The following is a 22,983-nucleotide window of genomic DNA, read 5'->3' as shown; positions in this document are numbered from 1 at the left end:
GCGGGGCTCGCGGCGAGCGCTCAGCTCGGGACTGATGAGGGACGCGGAGACTAGGGGAAGGCGGTAGGCAGGGCCGTTATCTCGAAGCGGGGGAAGGCCGCAGAGACCGTCCGCCCCGCCCGAGTGCGACGCCTGCGGGCTAACGCCAGCGCGGGGCTGGAGGAGAGAGGGCTGGGCGCGCTGCGAAGGGCCCGGGTCACCGCGCCTACGGGCTCCGGAAGCCGCGCTGGCGGGGCCGCAGGGCGGGAGGCCGGAGCCTGGGGCTCTCCGGCCGGAGGAAGCGGCTCGGGTCGCGCCGCCTCGCGCCGCCTCGCGCCGCCTCGCGCCCGGGAGCCGCGTGCAGGGTTCAGCCGTGTTTCGGTTGCCCTCTGACCTGACCCTGGGCGCACAAAGGCCTCCTGGGTGCGCAGCCATGGCCCAGCCTTCCAGTCGCTGCCAAATTAATGAGCCCACGTCAGGTTGGGTTTACAGCTCGGCCGGGACGCAGCCGAGTGGAAAATGAGCCCGGGGCCTCTCGGGAGGTACCCGCACTAGTGCCGAGGCGCTCTGGCGTCCCTGAGGCCCGGGAAGCCAAGGCCCGCACGGTTCCGCCTTCAGTTCTCAGCTCCGCTTCTTTGGCTCCGGAGGGAACGGGCCTGCCCCGGGGAAACCTGCCGGCGTCTGCCCTGCTTTATTAAAACAACACACAGCCCACATTTAACATCGCAGCAGCGCAGGCCAGGCATACTTGACACGGGTCGTTGGGTTGTGGCTCGGCGACCCTTTGGTGTCTTTACGACGCCCCTGGCTTCAGGGCTTTGGGGACCGAGTTTGCGTCCCAGGGAATCAGCTCCTCCTGACCGTGGATCCCAGGCCCGAGGTGCCTCTAATAAGTGTGTGCCCCCAAAGGAGTGGGGAATGGTTCCTCCCTTCAAAAAGCAAGGGTCTGGAAGGCCGACTTCGAGCGCAGACATTTTCAATCTGCTGTCTAGTGCCGGTTTTGAAAGCCAAAGATAAGTTGAAAAGGGATTTGGTGTTTATTTTCAGTAAGAGTGGATCTGCTGAGTTCATCCTGAAGTCTAGAAGACTAGCTTTCTGTGCTAAGGATCTGCGTTCTTACTGCTCTTAAAAAAGGCTGGGGAAATCAGTCCAAGAAAAATGACTAAATGGGAAGCTGATAAGGCTTGAGGCATTGATTTACCTTATTCCTTCCAGATTTTTCAAATATACTAAAAGAAAGCACTTTTTAAAACACTCAAAAGGTCAAAAGAGGGAGGCTCTTAAGAAGCCCTCTTTTCCTGCAGCTTTGTTTGCTGTTGAGAACTAAGAAGGTTAGGAACTGGGAAGAATTGGTGTGACGGTTAACGCTGAATCATATGTCGCTCCTGCAACTTCCTCATCCTCGCTTTCAAAAGTGCAAGGCCCTGCTACAGACCCCCTTTCCTCTGGTAACCTAAGCAAGGGCAGCACTAGATCATCTCTCATAATCCCCCCTCACCTTACTCATCCCTTTCCCTTGTCTAGATTCCACTCACATGCCTCCTGCATCCATTGGGCACCTCTAAGCCTTGCAGACCTGGCTACCCTGTCCAAGGCCACACCCTCCTCTAAAATCTCACTGTACTTAGAAGGTCAAGTTGCCTTTTTGATGTCAAGCAATCACTACCTTTAAAGTGTTAAGAATCTCAAAGGGTGCACACCAGTAAACTATGAAGTACTGAATTTTTGTTGTTGTTGTTGTTAAAACAAACCAACAAACCTAGGGGTGCCTGGGTGGTTCAGAGGGTTAAGCCTCTGCCTTGGGCTCAGGTCACGATCTCAGGGTCCTGGGATCGAGCCTAGCATTGGGCTCTCTGCTCAGCAGAGATCCTGCTTCTCCCTCTCTCTGCCTGCCTCTCTGCCTACTTGTGATCTCTGTCAAATAAATAAATAAATAAAATCTTTTTTAAAAACCCCAAAACCCTACCTATTTCCTCAACTAAAAGTTAACCCCTTTGGGGACAATGACCAAGATCAATTGTCTGTATTGTCTCACAGTACAGTGCCAGATCAAGAAATGTTACCCATGTTGATTCCACAGCTAAAATTAATACTCCTCTCAAAAAAGCTAATAACTAGACTGATCATGGTCAGTGGGGATACCAGCTTTCCCCTCATCATTCCTGGTTCATTCTACTTTATGTCAATAAACTTGCTTCTCTTCTGAATCCATAGTGATAGAGTACTGCTGAAGAAACTGAAATTTTGATCAGAGGAGAAAGAAAGTGGGGAAAAGAGGAAGAAATATGGGAAGGCAGAGGATTTTGAGAAATAATAGGGATAGGCATCAGTACAAAGTGAGAGTACCTAAGGAACCAAGAGGGCACCAAAGAATCAGTGAGTGAGAAGACCACTCAAAGGTGGGCAAGAGAGAGAGATGTGGACCAATGCCCAGGACAAGTTTCACCTCCTGAGAGGTGATATACTATTGTGGTTAAGAGCTCATATTCACCATTCTGTCTGTATGCCCCTAGACAGACTATAAAATCTCCTGAGCTTCAGTTTCCTCGCCTGTAAAATGAGGATAGTAATAATAGTTATATCACATATTTATGAGGATTAAATAAAATAACATGCAATTTTACCTGGGGTATTAAGTCATTCCTCTCTGCTCTAATATTACAATTTACCTAATTGGTAGATTGTGAAGTAGGGGAAAGTGTTTTTTTCCCTCTGAAATTCGAGAAAGTGAAGAAGAATCACCAGCTATTTTAAGGAAAACCTTTACCAAAAGACAAAAGCCAAAATGCAAAAATAAGTAATTGAGAGAGACTGGAGAAAAGTTTAAAGAAACACACACACACAAACACACATCCTCTAAGTAAAATCCTTAGAGAGATGAAAGTATTGCATCCACGTAATTAGAAAAGGATGCTATAAAAAGGAAACATTAAAAGAACAAGAAAGAAATTTAAGAAATTAAAAATATGCTAGCAGAAATAAATTCAGTAAAAGAGTCTAAATGAAGTTAAAGAAATCTTTCAGGAAAAGAACAAAAGGAGAGAGGGATGAAAAATAGGAAAAAAAGACTCAAAGAACAATATAGGAAGTCCAACATTCAAACAATTCAAACAATCCAAAAAGAGAGTGATAAGAGAGGGGGGATTTTTTTTTTTTTTTTTTAAGATACAGCCCAAGAAAATTTCCCAGAACTTACTGGGGTAAGTTCTCAGATTAGAAGGGCTATTGGGTGCCTAGCACAAGGAATGATTAAAGACTTAACACCAAAGGACATTATCATGAAATTTCAGAAATTTGTGAATAAATAAAAACTTCAAAACTCTTCCAGAAAGAAAACTGGGTCACATGCCAAAAAAATGGGAGTGAGAATGGCATTGAACATCTCAAAAATAACACTAGAAGTGAAAAGAAAATAAAACAATACCTGTCCAATTCTAAGGAAAATTTTCCAGTCAGAATTCTATACTATCCAGCTGAATACCCATCCAATATGCTGATGGGATAAAGACATTTTCAAACATGGAAAATTCTCAAAATTTTATCTCCATGTACCCTGCAACATATATTGCTGACCCACCCAACAACCACCCATCTTTCTTTCATATTATTTTCTTAAAGATTTTATTTATTTACTTGAGAGAGAGAGAGGATGGGGGGGGGGACAAGACTCCCTGCTGAGCAGATAGCCTGAAGCAGGGTTAGATCCCAGGACCCTGAGATCATGACCTGAGCTGAGGGTGGATGCTTAACCGACTGAGCCAACCAGGTGCTCCTTTCATATTATTTTTTAAGGCATCATATAGCCATGTGCTTCTGGGAAGCCAAACCTTTACCCAGCCCTTTGGAGTAGGCTTGACTAATTCAAGCCAACAACAACTTGTAGTTCCCTATTTGGGCCAAAAAACTGGCTTAGAAATGGGCATAAACACAACTCAGGTCGATTAAGTCAGATGAAAAGTCTGCTGGGCATACAGGAAGATTTTCTTCACCTCCAAAAAGGGCATAAGGAAGGGATTTACTCTTTCCAGCCAGGCTCTGCATGTACTTGTATGAGGACAGGATGCTCCAAGTTGCTGCAGTTATTTTATCAAGGAGAAAAGCCAAATGAGAAGGATGGCAGAGAAGAAAGGTGAAAATAACCTGGGGACCTGATGATGTCATTGAGCCACTGCATTCCTCAAACTGGAAACTAGTCAATACCCAGATTTCTTGGTATATGAGTGCCAAAATGCAAACTCTGTGTACTCATGCTCATCTCTCAAGCTCACCTATATGATAAAAGCAATAATAATTCATAAAAATGCCTACCACTGGTTGAGTACATAGGTTTTATTTTGTGGTCTTTTGATTAATGGCTACAGGAAGCCTGTAAAGTAAATATGCTATGTCCATATTTTGCAAATGAGGAGATAATGGGCTCAAAAAGTAGGTGGATGGGCCAGATTTGTACCCATCACTCTCTGACTCCAAGGCCTGAGTAAGTGATTCTACGCTCAGAATTTTTCAGACTATACTCAAATAGATGATTGGCCATGTGAATCGTCACCCATGTGAATCGGGCATGGGAATATATTTGGAAACAATATACTGACCTCAAACATGCACTTAATAACCACTTTTAGTTCACTTAGTTACTTGTCAATATAGTTCAGATTTGTGGTAACCAAGCTCCAAATTAGCCTCCAACAATCCTCATTCCCTGGTATTCATGCTTTTGTGCGCTCCCTTCCCATAATGAACTGGCTAACCAATAAACGATTACAGATACGACAATGTGTAACTTCCAAGGCTCAGTCATAAAAGACATTGTGGCTTCTCGCTTGCTTTCTCTTGGATCCATCCCTTTGTGGAAAGCTAGTCGCCATGTCATGCGCACTGAAGACGTCCTCTGGGGAAGCCCGTGGGTCAAGAAACGGAAACCTCCTGCCGACATCCAAGTGAGTGAGCTCTCTTGGAAGTGGATCCTTCAGGCCCACTCAGACCTTCAGAGGACTGCACCTCTGGTCAACACTTGATGACCACTTCATGGAAGACCTTAAGACAGAACCATCCAGCTAAGTCACTCCTGAATTCTCAACTCACAGAAATTATGAGATAATAAATGTTTATTGTTTTAAGCTGCTTCATTTTGGGGTGATTTAGCACATAGCAAAAGATAAATTAACACACCAGGTAATTAAGTAAACATTCTCTTATCTTTAAAGGCAAAAGGGAACCTTACGTTTGTTTTTGAGTTTATGTTTTTCAAGAAAACATACATGGTCCTCCTTACAACACTGTGACAGGAGTAGAGAAAGTGTCATCTCAGAAAACTGATCATCAGATGGAATTGCTCACGGTACTTAAGGGATAAAACCAATAGAAAAGCAGTCTAGGTCTCTTTCACGGAGCCTTTCCAGTTTCCCTGTTTAGAAGTTGGCTTAGTCGGAAAGACCCTAAGAATCAGTACCCAAAAAAAAAAAAAAAAAAAAAAAAATGCCTAGAGAGTCCCCAACTTTAAAATATTTACAGGGGTGCCTGGGTGTCTCAGTCGTTAAGCGTCTGCCTTCAGCTTGGGTCATGGTCCCAGGGTCCTGGGATCGAGCCCCGCATCAGGCTCTCTGCTTGGTGGGAAGCCTGCTTCTCCCTCTCCCACTCCCCCTGCTTGTGTTCCCTCTCTCGCTGTGTCAATATCTCTCAAACAAATAAATAAAAGCTTTAAAATAAAATAAAATATCCCCTAAGAGGCAGTTGGCATTATATAATACTCCCATGGCTCCCAGCCTCCCTGCCTCTCTGGTTCTTAAGACATGGGAGAGTTTATGGTCTTGGATCATGCCCCAGATCGTAGACAGTGATCAATTTTGAGAACGTTTGCATATTCTGAGCAGCGAAACTGTTAATGACTCTGGTGTTTATAGCCTGGGTTTAAATAGGAAACTAATAAAGATAGAATCTCTGCTTGGTAAGGGGCTTGAACACCAGTCATGGCAACTTTCCAGGGGCACCGTGAGTTCCATGAGTGCATCCCTGGGCCCCAGGTCCAGTCTCAGAAAATGCAGTTAGAAGGGTGTTAGAATGAACAGGGCTAGTGTGTTTTTCACAGAACTCACGTGGAGGAGGAGGTGGGTCCTGCTTTTGGACAGTAATGAGTGACTGAGGGAGTGAGTGGCTGGCTGAGTCTGCTTTTTGTTAAACATAAGGCCTGTAGGGTTTGTTTTGGTTTCCTGTTTGCTTTGAAAGAGCAAGCAGTATCTCTGAGGCCAAAGGGCTCTAACAGAAACGTGGATGCCCTTGGCTTGAGGTGGGGACAAGATTTTACAAATGAAGTCTCCTCTTTGCTCCAGAGGTAGTCAAGTTGTAATCTACTAGGCCTTTCAGGAGTAATCATCTACAGCAGGGAGCTTGACAGAAAGGCAGCCCCAGGTTGTTTCTTAGAAGTAATTCGCAGGAAAGTCTAAAATGGACTGCAAAGCACATACCCATCTGCAGTAGTTGTTGCTACAGGTGTAGGATGTTGTGGTTTCTAACATCTTACATGTGTTCTCTAAACAATACCTCGAGTGTCTTTTTGTTTCTGGCCTGTGTGGTTTCCTGCATTTCCGGCGGCTCATCCTATGTATAAAGGCAACTGCCTGCAAAGTATGATTGAAAATGACATAGAAAGACACACATGCAGAAATGGCCTTGGCTCTGAAAGCAGCTCTCCCTGAGCTTGGAGCAGGATGGAGCCTGCAGCACATGTCCAGGGAGCTGAGCTGAGTACTGCATTGCTGACGTCCAGGCCAGCAGTTTCCCGGCACCCTGAGGAATTCCTTCGGGTTCTGAGCCCCGGAGCTCTACAGCAGACCAAGGAACAGAGATCTGAATTCAAAATATCAGAGGGTAAAGGGGAAGAAAGGCCGCCGGTAGGTGAGAGCTCTTGCCACCACTCCACAGCCCATGCAGGGAAGGTCTAGGAGATTTTATGGGAATCATCCAGATAATACATTAGGCAAGCTCTGGCTCTGGAGCTGTAATCCTGGGAGCCAGAGATAGTGCTGGGACACAGCTAGGTGACTCATGCCCCAGGTGTGGAGCATGAAGATTCTAGACACTCTAGTCGTACTTTAAAAGGCAAGGGCAGACAATCCTGAGGTCGGACTACATAGTTGGTTCATTGTAACTTCCATCCCATGTCTGCCAAGTTAAGGGTCCTCCTTTCCCCCTCTACAAACACCCTCCTGAGACTACGCAGTTCCCGTTTTGAGAACTCTTTCCCATCTCAGGTTTGCCTGATATTCAGGTCTTATTTGACTTACATAAAATCTTCGAAGGGAGTGTGTGTGTGTGTGTATGTGTGCATGCACATGTGTGTGCCTGAGTATAAATAGGTAGTTGGAAGCCCCTCTCCATGTAAACTTATCTACTAAGACCTGACCCAGCCGAGAGCTCTTAGTTTTAAAAACTCTAAAATCATTTTTTTAACTTTTTCCCTTCCAAAAAAAGTGATGGAAATGTGAGGCATATTAAACTATCTCCTTGCAGGGATGTGGTCATCCGCTGGCTGCTTAGAAGTGATCTGGCAAAATTCTAGTCCCCAACCTCATGGACTGGGCAGTCCTTACTGAACCAATGAAGTGTGTGCTTTCCCGTTTTTTCCTGGAGTTGGGGGGGATTCAACGAAAGGAGACTCAAAAGGGGCAGTGAAGCGGGGGGGAGTCCCTGGCTGGATCACAGGGTAAGGGGAGAGGCTCATTTATTAGAGTTTCAGGTTCTCAACTTCATTCCCAGTCTGTGACTATCTCTCCGCCATTTTTAGCCTCACCGTTGTTACCCAGCAGGCAACCATTGCTGGATACAGTGGAGGGATAAACAGAGTGTGAAAGCCTTCCTGAGACTCTTACTAGTATAGACCCAAGGGCAGAGGACTTCCTTAGGACCTCTGACTAACAGGGCAGTGATAGGAACCAAGGTTTCAACCTACAGATCAGATATGGGGAAAACTGACAAAGGTATCATTTTCCTTTTAATGTAACAATTTACAGCAGGTGGAGACTCTATGCATGTCAAGCACACATGGAAAGCTTTCTCTGTAGAACAATTTTTTTCTCTTTAAAAAAATACATCAGATTACATGGATTTCCAGTTTAGGATACCTAGCTACATACACAGATTTGTCTCCACTCCCTCCAGAAACTCCACTAAAGTGACAACTAAGGGATTAACCATAAACGCAAAAAGCAAAGGTAAACAAAGAAAAAAGGAGAAACAATAACATTTTAGAAACTGGAGAGCATTTCAAAGAGTGGTAACGACTTAGCAGACCCAAGAAAGTAGGAAAAACTGAGAGGCAATCTAATCTATATCCACAGAATCCCCCAAATGTCTAAGAACTGGTGCTACCAGTTACTCCAGGGAGTGGACATTTGATGAGGCTAAAATCCAGAAGACTGGATGAGTTTGTTTTAAAAGAGTAAGATCCCCCCCATATCTCCTCCACTACTCTCATAGAAAACCAAAAACTTAACTCCCTGAAGAGAGTAAGACAAGGCTTTGTTGGGCTTGGGAACAATAAGAATTGTTAGAGTAGAAAAAGTGTCCTGAAAACAGGGTGAATAAGTGAAAACTAACACCATGTTAAAATTAACCCCACAGTATTTTGCCCCCCCCTATTTAGAAAAGACTTCTTAGGGGGAAACCGGTGAACTCAAGAGAAAAGACCCAGAGACTGACATCAGAGATTCACCTGTGAAATGGCCCAGACAGATCACCCAGCTGAGAAGCTCAGAGTTTGACAAGGCCTGCCTTGCATACAGAGCTTCCTAGAAGCTCCGTAGGGCCCCACTCTTGCATATGAACAGAGAGCCAAGATCACCAACATCTGAGGAAGACTTCTAATAGGAAAGAAAGATAGCAAAGCATCAAACATTGGGAAGAAAACACTGCAGGGAGATGAAACCTTGAAAAAATTATTATCACATACATGAAACAAGAACAAGACTTTACACAAAAGGCCAAGACATTCAGAGAATTAAAAGTAGGAAGTAAAAAAATGAAAATCTCAATAGAATACTTAAAATGAAGTTGAGGGGTACCTGGGTAGCTCAGTCATTAAGCATCTGCTTTCGGCTCAGGTGATGATCCCAGGGTGCTGGGATCGAGCCCCAAATCGGGCTCCCTGCTTGGCAGGAAGCCTGGTTCTCCCTCTCCCATTCCCCCTATTTGTGTTTCCTCTCTCACTGTCTCTCTGTCAAATAAATAAATAAAATCTTTTTTTAAAAAATGAAGTTGAGAGATATCCCTGAAGGCAAAACAAAGAGATAGAAAGTAGCCAGGCTATAGTAAGAAATTTAGAGGACTAGCCCAGGATATCTGTCATCTGATGAGGAAGAACTCCAGAAAAAGACAAAGAAAACAGAGATCATCCAACAGCTCATTAAAGTCAACAGAACTAAAGACCTACCAAGTATCAGCCACAATGGATAAAAATAGATTGACACCTAGACCTATCACTGTGAAATTCTAACATTTTAGGACAAAGAAAAGATCCTAAAATATAACTACAAAGTGCCAGGAATCAGTACAGAATCTGATTTATCAACAGCAACACTAGCAATATGAAGGCCAAGAAGAAATGTCTTCCATTCCTTACAGAAAATTATTCCCAACCTGGAATTTTATACCTGGACCCAACATTAATCAAGTAGCGTAATAAAATAAAGATACTTGCAGAAGTGCAATTCTCAAAATATTTACCACATGGGTTCCACCAAAACACATTAATAAATCAAGAAAGAGGAAGACATGAGGCCCACAAAACAGGGAATTCAACATAAGACAGAGGCTAAGGTAATCCCCAAGTTGCAGGTAAAGGAAAATCTCAAGCTAACAAATAGGTAACCAGTCTAGAGACCAAACAATCAAGATTGCAGTGGTTCCAAAGACTCATGGAGTGACTTCTGACAGGTTATCTAATGTGTCTGAACACACTAGGAGGAGATTTCCATACTGGAGGAGAGTTGGGGCTTACTTGGTGATAAATATATAGAAAACCAAGCAAAGGAAAAGGATTAGTATTAATGCCACGGTAAGTTGGGGAGAAAAAAAAAGCCATCATGGTAGACTACATAGCTAAGCTGTCAACAGCACTTTAAGGGGTCATAAAACGGGAACATATATATTGATCTAACTAAAAGCCTGTGAAACTATTCGGGAAGATGACTGGTCACGTGAACATGGGTCATGTGAAGGGGTGAGAGTTAGATCCTTATCTTCCTGGTAGAAAGTCAACAGATAATATTTAAAAGTGAAAATTCGAGAAGTATCAATTAAATCACGTAATTTAGAAACACGGATGCAAATAGCAAATGACTGCTTGGAAACGTCGAGTGGGTTTGCCCTCAGAAAGCGGGAGGTGGGAGAGACAGCCGGTCTTCTGTTTTTTATGCAAGCCTTCTACAACTCCTTGCCTCTCTACATGCTCACACATGGCCTTCAATAAAGTCAGAACTAAATAAAAAGCAATATCATCTAGGGCTTCTGTCTGACACATCCTTGAAGACTACTTGATAGTGAGCGCAGATGAAAATGTGCTGCTCTCTAAAAGCTGTGGTGTTCTCACGAACCCTTTTGGTTTTGTTCTGGTGTGAAACTCGTGTGATTTCCGTGACTTCCTGATCCACCGTGACACCCCTCAGAATCCTCCTCAGGTGAAACTGGTTAGTTAGAGGTCACACTAGAAGGTATGGCCCTCAGCCTCTTCCCAGAGCAATAAGCGGGGAAGCCAGCGAAGACAGAGCAGCTACAGCAGGCTGCAGACAGCACCACAGTCAGAGTTGAGGAACTCTTCCACTTTCTACGTTTTCTTATAAAGTCTCTCACATTCAGTTATCTTATCCTGAAAACCCTACTAACAATTTAGGCTATTTCTCACTCTTTCAAGCATTTCCAATGAATCTCAGCATTCCAAAACAGTTCACTCAAAAGCACGGTCGCTATAAAGTTGTCCAGTTTGGGGGCTCCTGGGTGGCTCAGTCGGTTAAGCATCTGCCTTGGGTTCGGGTTATGACCCCTGGGTGCTGGGATCGAGCCCCACATCAGGCTTTCTGCTTGGCAGGAAGCCTGCTTCTCCCTCTCCCTCTGCCTAACACTCCCCTTCTTGTGTGCCCCCATGCACTCTCTCTCTCTTTGTCAAATAAATAAATTAAAAAAAAAATAAAGATGCCCAGCTTGAGTTACATAAGCAATACATTCAGACATAAACAGTCCTGACTACAGTGTGGTAAATGGCCCAGGGATGGACTTTCCAGACTTGTTTTTGGTTCACCTGTGAAGAGGTAGCTACTGAAGAGCTGTCCCAAGGAAACACACTTTTCCAGGAAGTGGAAGAAAAAGAGTAACTCATGGGAGTATTCCAATTTAGAAAGAAGGGCTTGGGGAAATTGAGGGAGGGTGGGTGCTTTTTTGTTTTGTTTTGTTTTGTTTTGAAGAGAAAAATTTAAAGACAAGATCCAAAAAGAGAGCCAAAGGAAAATTTTGTTTCTTTAAGAGATTGTTTAAGAGATCCAAAAGTAAACTTCAGGGGTAAATTTTATTCCGTTTTCCAGACAAATTTGGAAATCCTATCTTCTTTACCAGATCTCCCTGACACCAAATTTTTGCAAGAGGTTCTGCTGATTGCTCTGAGGAATATAAAAATGAATTAAAAAGGGACTTGTCTTAAGAATTTTACCTGGTCTGAAACTCTTCTATCTATCTTTGGAAATGGACTTTCTCTCAGTGTAAATTTTAGGTAATTACTTTCTAACTGTGTATACTTCACACGGGCATCCCCATCACCGATGTCTCCTTTGGGGCTATAAATTCATTCTGATATCGGGAATACTTACAACATGACTAGGTCTGGATGGCCTTTGCTGGTTTAGGAGATGTTGAACATGATTAAAATAATGAAGACAATTATCTTCCACACACGCTAAATAAAAAGATAAAGTCATTATCCCTCAGCTGCCCATGTGATAGTCTACATCGGTTTAAACTGGTACAGTCTTGCAGGACCATTTCTATGAATTAGTCTCTGATTTCTCTCATTGTCCTTCTCAGAGCCACCTGGTGACACTGCTGGCTTGGAATAATTTTAAATGATCACTTTTACTTTAAGTGTGATGTCTACTGAACTATTCTCCCTCTCTTGTTAAAACATATTTTCACATCTTTATTTTTTAATCAGGTCATTTGATGGTGAAAATAACATATGAAGTATAGGCCTGAGATGCATAAATAAATATGACTTGCTGTTCTGCAGTTTCTGGTTCAAATTCATCCTTTGGGAGGACCTGACCCAGTGCTGTGCTACCTCAGAATCTAACTCACAAAGGCAAAGCCTATGAAACCCGAGGACCCAGATTCTTCTGCATGTTTATCGTCCCAAGAGGTCTTGGACTTTGTTCCCAAATGGGCAGTCAGGGCAGAGTGAAAGTGTCTAGGTTCATCTGCCTACAAATGGCAAGTGAAATCAAAAAGTAGAAACACTGGCTGGGATGTTTCTAGTGAAAATCCACTGCAGCCAGGGAAGAAGGGTTTCCATCCTGTGCTTGTGAAGAAATGTCCGGCTAGCAGGCCCCAGAAAGTGCTCTACTCATCACCAGCTCTGTCAGTGTGGGATAGAAGCCACCTTCCTGCCCACATAAACGAAATGTGACTATGTTAGTGGTGTCCGGAGCTCACACGGAGACCTTCAGCTTCCAGACTGTGGTCAATGTTGCTGTTTTAAATTTTAAGAGACTGGAAGGATTCTTCACCTGTCTTTCTCTGTCTGTGGGGTTTGAACACAGTTCTGGTGTTTTTCCTTTTTGAATCCAGGGGAGTATTAGTCTGGATTTGTCAGACAAAATATGTCAAGTTATTTACATTTTGAATTCACAAATTGAAGGCTTGTATTATAAATTACTGGAGCTAGAAAGTATAAGAAAATGGCATATGTACCTATGAATAATTCTGCATTCATTTCTAACTTAAAACTGCTTTTTTAAATCTCGTGTCTTTTACCTCATCTTGTCCACCTGTCCAAGAAGTATTTTTTTTTTTTTTGAGCGTTTTATTTTTTTGAGAGAGAGAGAGTGCGAGCACCAGGGCAGGATGGAGAGGGAGAAGAGAGAATGAGAAGCAGGCTCTCCACTGAGCATAGAGCCCAATGCAGGGCTCGATCCCGCTACTGTGAGATCATGACCTGAGCTGAAACCAAGAGTCCAATGTTCAACCGACTGAGTCACCCAGACGCCCCTGTCTGAGAGGTATTTTAATGTATCTAACTGCCAGGACTCTTTTTGACGTACCAGAAGTGTTGTTTTAGCAGAGCTTCTCCCCAGGTGACTATGAAAGTGAGCTTGTATTTTCCCCAAAGCTGACGTGTTAGGGGGACTCATTCCTGCCTATCAAGGAAGGCCTGTGCAGAGTGTTCAGCTGATATGTAGTATAATCTGATGTTAAAGTTTAACAGCTACCAGGAAAAAAAAAAAAGTTTTATTGAGTGTTAACAGCAGTGCTGTGGGGTTGTACTCTCAGAAAGGAATTTTTTTTGAAGATTTTATTTATTCATTTGAGACACAGAGACACAGAGACAGAGAGACAGAGAGAGAGAGAGCATGAGCAGGGGGAGGAACAGAGGCAAAGGGAGAAGCAGTCTCCTAGCTGAGCAGGGATTCCGGATGCAGGACTCCATCCCAGGACCCTGGGACCATGACCTGAGCCGAAGGCAGATGCTTAACTGACTGAGGCACCCAGGCTCCCCTTGGAAAGGAATTTTTTAAAACACACAGTAGGAAGATTCCAGGATCCAGTAGTAAAATAACACCGACTGGGTCAGGAAATAGTCCAGAAGCTCAGGCAGATACATCTAGAACCAGGCTCCTAGCAATGCCCACAGCCATACAGGCTGCACAGTGTGGCCAGTTTTGTTGAGGAAAGCTCCTGATATTTACACCAACTTGTATTGGAGGGAGATAGTGATCCCCTACCTCCCTTCCTCCATGGGTCTGCTTCATTTTCATGCAGGTATCATTTAATCAGCAAACACTTTAAGCAGCAGTTATATTCCAGGCATCGTTCTAGGACTGGGCATTCAGTGGTGATGGAAGCAGGCTCAAACCCCTGCCCTTATGGCCCGTGTATTCCAGCGGCATCGGCTCAGAGAATGTCAGCACTGGAGCCTATCATGTTCAGAAGTTACAAACCCAAATGGCTTACAGGGGCCAAACCTGGATTAAACACGCACTGAGGTAAGCACACTAGAGTGTATGTCCCAAATGGTGTCCAGATACGTTTCTTTAGTATACTCTGCAGTCCAGAAAAAATACCTCTGAGCATGAGAGGCCCCTCGTGGCTGCTCTTTGACTCTCCAACATCCTCACACCAGAAATCAAGACCCAGAGAGTCTGTGTGCCTTGCTCTGGGATGCATAGCCAGGCAGGAGCAAAGCTAAAGCTGGAACTTGCCTGCCCTGGCCCAGTGCTGGTTTGCTGTGCTGTGTTCCCTCTGTTCCCACAGAGTGGCTCCTTGAGGCACCTCAGAAAGTTAGTAGCATCTGACAGGGTCTTGGTGAACAACTCATTCATCCTCTCAGTCATTATTTTTAAAGCTCTGTCACGTGCCAAACACCAGGGAAAGTTCAAGAGTGCTGAACAAGACCAGTGTCGAATAGGAGCCTTAACCTCCCACAGCTTAAGAGCACACTGCTTCAGCCATCTAGATGTATAATTACTAGGAAACGATAAATTCCCTTTTTCCCCTTTGAGCACTTCTGAGGCAGTAATTACAACTGCAAGCCCAGAAACACACATGTGCTTAACCTGGAGAAGAAATAAATGTAATATTATATAATTGATATCACATGTCCTTAAAATTAACCTAGCTCAACAATTGGTATGAAAATATTTACTGTGGACTAGTACCTAGGTGCACAGTAGTTGATCAATACAGACTTGTGGGCTGTAAGTCTTCATGTGTTATGCACTCTCAGCTGCTGGGCAGATGCATAAACTCAGTCTGCATTTGACTACTTTCTAACAGGCTCAGCAGCTGCACAGGTCAAGTGCCAGGGCTAGCCATTCACTGCACGAATACTGATGGAGCGCCCACCTACCCTGTATAAGACTCTGTGTTACAGTGCACATGTAAGTGCTATGGTATTCGAGGATTAGTGTTTATGAACCAAAGGTAAGTTGGAAACTATTTTTTGCTCCAAGTTTCCCAGAAATGTAGTAGAATCCTTTGGAAATAGCTAAAGTTAGGTCAGCAATTCAGTTCATGCCATTTGCTACAGCTGGAAGGAGAACGGCCACAGGTATGATCTACAGTGATTCACCCAATGGCTTGGTGGGGTGATGAGGGACTTGGAAGGAACATGATTGGAAAATTGGTGACAAGGATATCTGAGGAAGAAGTATGTGGATAGAATTCTCTGAATGGGAGAGTGGGAGATATTTGTATCTTATGTGAATGCTCCAAGAAAGGTGACCTCAGGTGGAAAGGATGACTCATTCTATGGACATGAATGAGCATCATTCCCTACCCACTCCTGGCATTGCCAGATGGGATCATGAACAAAACAGCCACAGTAGCAATGAAAGAATAAAGGTTATGCATGGGCTCAGCAACATGGGCTTCTGCCTACCAAGGCTATTGATTGCCCAAACTTCTGATGGCCCTTTAGTTCCTAATATGCCACAAATTTCCCAGAGAAGTCATCAGCTACTTGACGATGAGTTAATTACATTGGGCTATTTCTATAATGGAAGGGACAGCACTTTATTCTTAATAGAATAGATGCTTACTCTTCTTGCCTGTGATGTTTCTACCGAAACTATCATCCATGGACTTACAGGATAACTTATCCACTGTTGTAGCATTCTAAACAGCATTATTTCTGACCAAGGAATTTGTTTCATAACAAATGAGATTGCAAAAAGGGACCTGTGCTCATGAAATTCACTAGTCCCATCGAGCTCCCCATCATCTTAAAGCCACTGGCTTAATGGAATAGTGGAATAGCCTTTTTGAAATTTATTTTCTTAATTCCAGTATAGTTAACACACAGTATTATATTAGTTGCAGTTGTACAATATAATGATTCAATAATTCTGTGCATCACTCTGTGCTCATCATCACCATCCTACTCTTAACCCCCTTCACCTATTTCATTCATTTCCCCTACCCACCTCCCCTCTAGAGAACAGTTTGTTCTCTACATTTAAGAGTTTGTTTTTTGGTTTGTCTCTTTTTTACTTCGTTTATTTGTTTTGCTCTTAAATTCCACATATGAGTGAGATCATACGATACTTGTCTTTCTCTGACTGACTTATTTCACTTGGCATAATAACTCTCTAGGTCTATCCACGTTGTTGCAAATGGGAAGATTTCATTCTTTTTATGGTTAAGTGATACTCCGTTGTATAGCCTTTTGAAGACTCAGTTATGGTGGTGGCTAGGTACCAATGCCTTGCAAGGCTGGGGCAACATCTTCCAGGATAAAATGCATGCTCTAAATGGATGTCCAATCCATAGTCAGGACTCAAGGGTCTGGGAATCAAGGGATGAAAATGGGGATAGCTTTTATTACTATTAACCCTAGTGATTCACTGGCAACATTTTTTTTTTTTTTTTTACTAGCTTGCCTGCAGTTGGACTCTCCTGGTTTAGGAGTTTTAGTTTCAAAAAGAATTACTGGTGGAAAATGCTTCCACCAAGGGACGTTAACAATAATTCCACCGAACTAGAAGTTGAAACTGAAACTGTCCCCTAAACACTTGATGCTCCATATACTAAGGATTCAACAAGCAAAAACAGGATTACTATACTGGCTCAAGGGACTGACCCTGATAACCACGGGGAAATTGGGATGACTATACCATAGGAAAGTAGGAGATCTTCTGGGGTATCTCTTACTATTCCTATATCCTAGGATTAAAGTCCACAGAAAAATGCAACCCCATTCAAGCAGGACCACTAATGACCCTGAACTTTAGGAATGCAGGTTTGAGTTTCCTCCACCAGCCAAGCAACCATGACCAGCTGAAGTGCTTGCTTACAGTAAAGGGAATGGGTAGTGGAAGAAAGAAATGTTATATCAGCAATGACTATGTGCCCATTGCATAAACGAGGACTGCAATAGTGTGATGGTTTCTTCCTCATTTAGATATCTCTATGTTTGCATATATATGTATTTTAAATGTTATTTATTTATTTGACAGAGAGAGTAAGAGAGAACAGGAACAGGGAGAAGGGCAGAGGGAGAAGCAAACTCCCGCCAAGCAGGGAGCTCGATGTGGGGCTCGATCCCAGGACCCTGGGATCATGACCTGAACTGAAGGCAGATGCTTAACGAACTGAGCCACCCAGGTATCTATCTATCTATCTACCTACCTCAAACATTTTCGTTCTCTTGCCGTTTCTCATCCCCATATCACCTGACTTACAATGTGTTATATACTAATTACCTTATATACCAATATTTAAGTTACAGGGACTGTGAATCAGCAAGAGGAAAAATTAACTTCACCCAAAAACAAAAGAGGGACTTGGTATCCTCTTCTGAGGGAAGGATTATGGGCTTTGGTTGTATGCATGATGGTTGCACCATGCCAGGCTGAAGCACGACTTTGTTGTGGTTCTCCTCTGGGTATAAAATATATTTCCTCTGGATGTAAAATAAGTGGATGAAGGGTCGGCTGATGTGGCTTTGTCATGTGTCACCATGACTAGACTGAATTCTCTTGCCCAGAATTTCATCCTGCAGGTTTCCCATTAGAATGTGTCACAAGAGAGATCCTTGTGTGAGATCTGGAGGCCGGAAGCAGCTGCGACTGTTGTGATCTCCTGGTTCACCCTGTTGGTGTGTGTGGCAGCCAGGCCTTCAACGACTTCTCCAGGCTCCTCCTCTCAGCTTCTCTGACTCCTGGGCCCAATGTGTGTGAGGTCCGTGAAGACATCAGTGTCTCCCGCAGACACTCCTAGCACCCAGGCCAGAGCCAGAACAACCAGCTCACCCTGTGGGTTTCGCCTTCTCCTGCTCTGCCCTGATTTGCACTCCCCCTGCCTTCCCACCTGTCCACTCCTTGGATTTGGATATCTAGCATCGGTCACAAAGTTGGCCTCACAGAAACAGCTCAACCAGCTCCCACGATTGCTTAAGATCAAATTCTGTGACAAATCCCTCACCACACGTGTATCTTCTTGCACATCTGCTTCTTCTCTGACTTAACCCTGACTGATATGGTGGCCTCAAGAATAGGGGACTTTATTTCCCTCACGTGTAACTGGTGGAAGGTGAGCAGCCCGGGTGGGAAGCACAGCGTTGCTGCCCGTGAACAATCGGGGACCTACGTTCCTCTGGTTGTGCTGTTCTGCCATCCTGGGGCACGGTCTTCACCCACCCGGTCACAGCTGTCTCCACAGCCAAATTCCAACGGGCAGAAAGGGACAAGAGGGACAAGTGGGAGGAGACCCACTCCACCCCTAAAGCCTGGCCCTGGAGGGGGCACACATCACTTGTGCTCACATTCTGTAAATGAGAACCTCATCACAGGGCCTTACCCAGCTCCAAGGAAGACCAGGAAATCCGTTCTTCCTGAAGTGGGCACACGCCCAGAAAGAAAGAGAAAAGGTATTCTGATGAACAACTCACTTCTTCTACCACACACATATAGATTACTTTCAATTATGTAAATATTACAATATACAATAGATATTAACATACAATGTATATTTTATATGCCCATAAAAATTATATAATAATACTATGTACACTATGTATGACAGAAATATATAATATATAGTAATAGATACTATTAAATACCAGGCTTCTGATGCCCAAGACCTAAAACCAGAATAAAGGAACCACTAAAAATGAGCTGAGTTACCCAGCAAACCAAAGCCAGGAGGAGCCAAGTGCAATGAAAAAATGAATTGAATGCTTCCAGATTTAAGAGTCTCTGTGCCAATAAATAAATAAATAAACTACTACTATAATAACAAACCCCAGGATCTTTCCCAACTAAAAATCATAATTGATTACAAGCTGTTGCTTATAGCATCGAGTTACATTTTGCCTCACCAACTAAATGCCTCAGTAGTTGAAATGATTTTGTTTGAGATTCACATGGATTAAATAGCCTAGAACACATCCACCCTAGACTTAATCTAAGAGAGCGGAGATTTGGTTCAAATGTTGCTTCTCAGCATGTCAGGAAATGTTTTCTTCAATTAAGTAATCTTATTTTAGAGTTAGCTCTGTGCCAAGAAAATAAACAATATATCTTTCATGAACACATCCACTCTGTTGTATAAAAACTTTTATTTTCTGGGAGGCTGCTCTTGGAATTTGTACACATAATGAGATCAGAGCTGGAAAAATCCTGTTTTCTTTAGTATTTAATGGCTTTGGAAACTATAAGGGAGCCATGTGACACAGTATATTGACAGAGCTCTGAACAAGTGAGTATCAAAGATCAACAGATAATCTTCTTTTCTCCCCAAAAAAACTGCAGACTTACAGGAACGCTGCACTAAGTATGGTGGGATGTTTCCACTCAATCTTGAGCTGCATAAAAATCAGTTTCAAGAGAATCTGGTGCTGGTCACAGACCAAATGCTGTTATGCTTTCAACACATTTTAAGGGATTAGGCATTATGGCTATGCACTTCCAAGATCAAGTTGCAAGAATGGGAAGTCAGGCAAAACCCTTAAGAGCCGAGGTCCTGCCTGTCTAAAGGATGGCATTGTAGAAGGCAGAAGGCTAGAAGACCCCTTCTTGGAGGTCTCTGCCCCCCACCCCCGAGGAGGGCTCTGGCTGGAGACCTGAAACAGGAGAGAGAAGCGCGCTCTCCTGCTCCACCTCCTGCTGTTCCCAACATCCTCTGTTCCCAACACACTCTGTTATGCTCCAGCAAGACCAAATGACTCGCACATCCCCAGATGTGCAGGGCGGCCTCTCTCTTCCACACTGTGTGTGCTGTTTTCCACCACGACAACTCCTCATTGTCCTACACGACTCAGCTCCGGGATCACCTCTTCTACAAAGCCCAGACAGTTAATTACTCTCTCCTCTTCATTTTTTTTCTTACTGTCTTCCCTGCTAAAGAACTTAAAAGAAAGAAACCCTATTGATATTGCTTCTCTTACATTCTTGTTGCCTAACAGATCCAGACTTATGGTGGGCACAAAATATGTGTTTATGACCTAAACAAGAAAACGTTAAATCTAAAAAGGTGGGATATGGGACCTTCCTGATTAGCCAACTGTAGCTCCCTCTCTGACATAGGAAAGGGCCACTCCCAGCATTCACTGAGGATGAAGGAAAGAGAAATTGCTCTGATCTTTCACGTTCTCTCCTCCATCTGTACCTGGGTCAGTCAAGACGAATTTCCTTCATCTTATATTTCCTTCATCACCCAGGGAATGCATTAATAAACATTTCCTAGTAGGAACTAGATGACTAACCCTCAGCCCTTAGAACCATGGTGGTACATTCCCTTTAGGGACATGTCCCAGAACAAACACTAGGTGAAGGGGCAGCGCAGAAGAAAACTTTCCCAGACCTTCTTGGAAGAGCTTTAACCTCTTCAGAAGTAAGAGTTGAGGGGCGCCTGGGTGGCTCAGTCATTAAGCATCCACCTTCGGCTCAGGTCATGATCCCAGGGTCCTGGGATCAAGGCCTGCATCAGGCTCTCTGCTCTGCAGGAAGCCTCCTTCTCCCTCTCCCACTTCCCCTGCTTGTGTTCCCTCTCTTGTTGCGTCTCTCTCTGTCAAAAAAATAAATAAAAATCTTAAAACACACACACATACCCCCCAAAAATAATAATAATAGTAATAGTAATAGTAATAATAATAATAATAAGAAGAAGAAGTAAGTTGACTTTGCTTTACCCGGTTTTTTGAAGCACAGAGTTTAGATGGAAAATTGGGATAAAGCACAGGAGGTCCAGCCACAACAGACTCATCAGACTCATATGCAATCCTCCTCCATCACTCTCAACAACTATTCAGTGGGCCTCTCCAAGAGACAGTGACCACGATGAAGAGCAGAGAACCCAGGGATGGGAATCAGGAGAACTGCAGCTGAGTCCTGGCTCTGCCGCTGTTTGTACAATCTTCGGCTGTCCTCTTAATTCCCTGGGCCTCAGTCTTCTCACCTTTTAATGGGAGCTGCACTATCCACTCTATCACTTTACCGTGAGGTTCTAAGCTTTGAAAAAGCTCGTTTCCACACAATCTTTGATAAAATGTAAAAGTGTCTCACCACCATGTGGCTTATCTCTCACTTGCAAGTATTTTACCTCTCAGCCATTGGGCTTCTCACTAGTCCACAGACACCCACACCTTGCCCACTTAGGACCCTTCCACCAATGGAATTAAAACTCTCCCGCTTGGCTAAAAGAACCCACGACATCAGGTATCCCCAAGATAGAAGGATAAAAAGGAATTCCAGGGGCGCTTGGGTGGCTCAGTGGGTTAAGCCTCTGCCTTCGGCTCAGGTCATGGTCTCAGGGTCCTGGGATCGAGCCCCGCATTGGGCTCTCTGCTCAGCGGGGAGCCTGCTTCATCCTCTCTCTCTGCCTGCCTCTCTGCCTACTTGTGATCTCTGTCTGTCAAATAAATAAATAAAATCTTAAAAAAAAAAAAAAAAGAAAAGAAACTCCAGTGTGATGTTCTCCCCCAGAATTCAGAACTCTATTCCAACCATGAGAAAAACATCAGTCAAATCCAGACTGGAGGAGAGGAGATGAGGCCTCCAGGCCCTCAAGTTCTCAGAAACAGGCAAAGACTGAAAAACCGTCTTAGACCAGAGAAGACTGAAGAGCCATGACAAGTAAGTGCAATGCGGCTCCCCCAAATGGATCCTGAGACAGAAAGAGGACATTAATGGAAAAATTGGGGACATCCCTAAGAGCGTGGAGTGCAGGTAAGAGTAATGTATCAGTGTTGGTTTCTTGATTTTACAACTGTATTATGCAAATGTAAGATGTTGAGAATGGGCAAAACCAAGGGAGAGCTATGCGAGAGCACTTTCTGCTATTTTTGTAACTTTCTGCGTATTTTAACTTGGTCTAAAATTTGAAAACTTTTTTCTTTTTTTAAACATTTTATTTATTTATTTGACAGAGGGAGAGAGAGATCACAAGTAGGCAGAGAGGCAGGCAGAGAGAGAGGGGGAAGCAGGCTCCCTGCTCAGCAGAGAGCCTGACGTGGGGCTCAATCCCAGGACCCTGGGATCATGACCTGAGCTGAAGGCAGAGGCTTAATCCACTGAGCCACCCAGGTGCCCCTAAAATTTGAAAACTTTTTAAACAGAATTCTATACTTCCTGGTCAAGCTTCATCCAACTGCCATCTCCCTTGTTGTGCCTTATTGAATCCTCCATGTAGCTCTGACCTTTCCTTCTTCAAAACCCTCCTCGCACTTTGCTTCCTTCTTAAATGGCATCCTATATGTTACAGTTGTTTGTGTACTATTCAACCCTCCCCTACACACACACGCACATACTAATATGCAAGCAACTTGAAGGTGATTTTTTTTAGTGTGTAGGTCCTAGCAGAGCTCCTGGCACGTGACAAATATCTACTGAGTGTTTACGAATGGACAGATGGATGGATGGATTGCAGCAGCCTGGGGTGTCAAAGTGTAGAGTTACTGTGGCCTATTCATCCTATCCAGGCTTAGCCACACAAGACATTTTCTCAAAATAGAATTTATTCTGTGGACTGAGGCAATGTCTGTTAATAGAAGCATTACCATGTATTTGCAAAACACCTTGCATTCTAGACTTTTAAGGCGATTTAGAAACCACGACTTACTAAGCTTCACACACACACTCCCTCACATGAACTGCTTTTGACATAATTTAGTAATCCAAACTGTACATACCACAGGAGATTTGAAAAGTGCCTAATTAAAGATACAATGCTGTGCTCACCTTATCCTGGGCCTAAATCCACTGAAATTAGTGAGCATTTGGATTCAGAGAAGGAAGAACTGAGGCATTTTTATAG

Source organism: Lontra canadensis, unplaced genomic scaffold (assembly GCF_010015895.1).
Source record: "Lontra canadensis isolate GAN:19392208 unplaced genomic scaffold, GSC_riverotter_1.0 scaffold4, whole genome shotgun sequence".
In the NCBI taxonomy this organism is placed as follows: domain Eukaryota; kingdom Metazoa; phylum Chordata; class Mammalia; order Carnivora; family Mustelidae; genus Lontra; species Lontra canadensis.
This window is presented reverse-complemented; position numbering follows the sequence as displayed.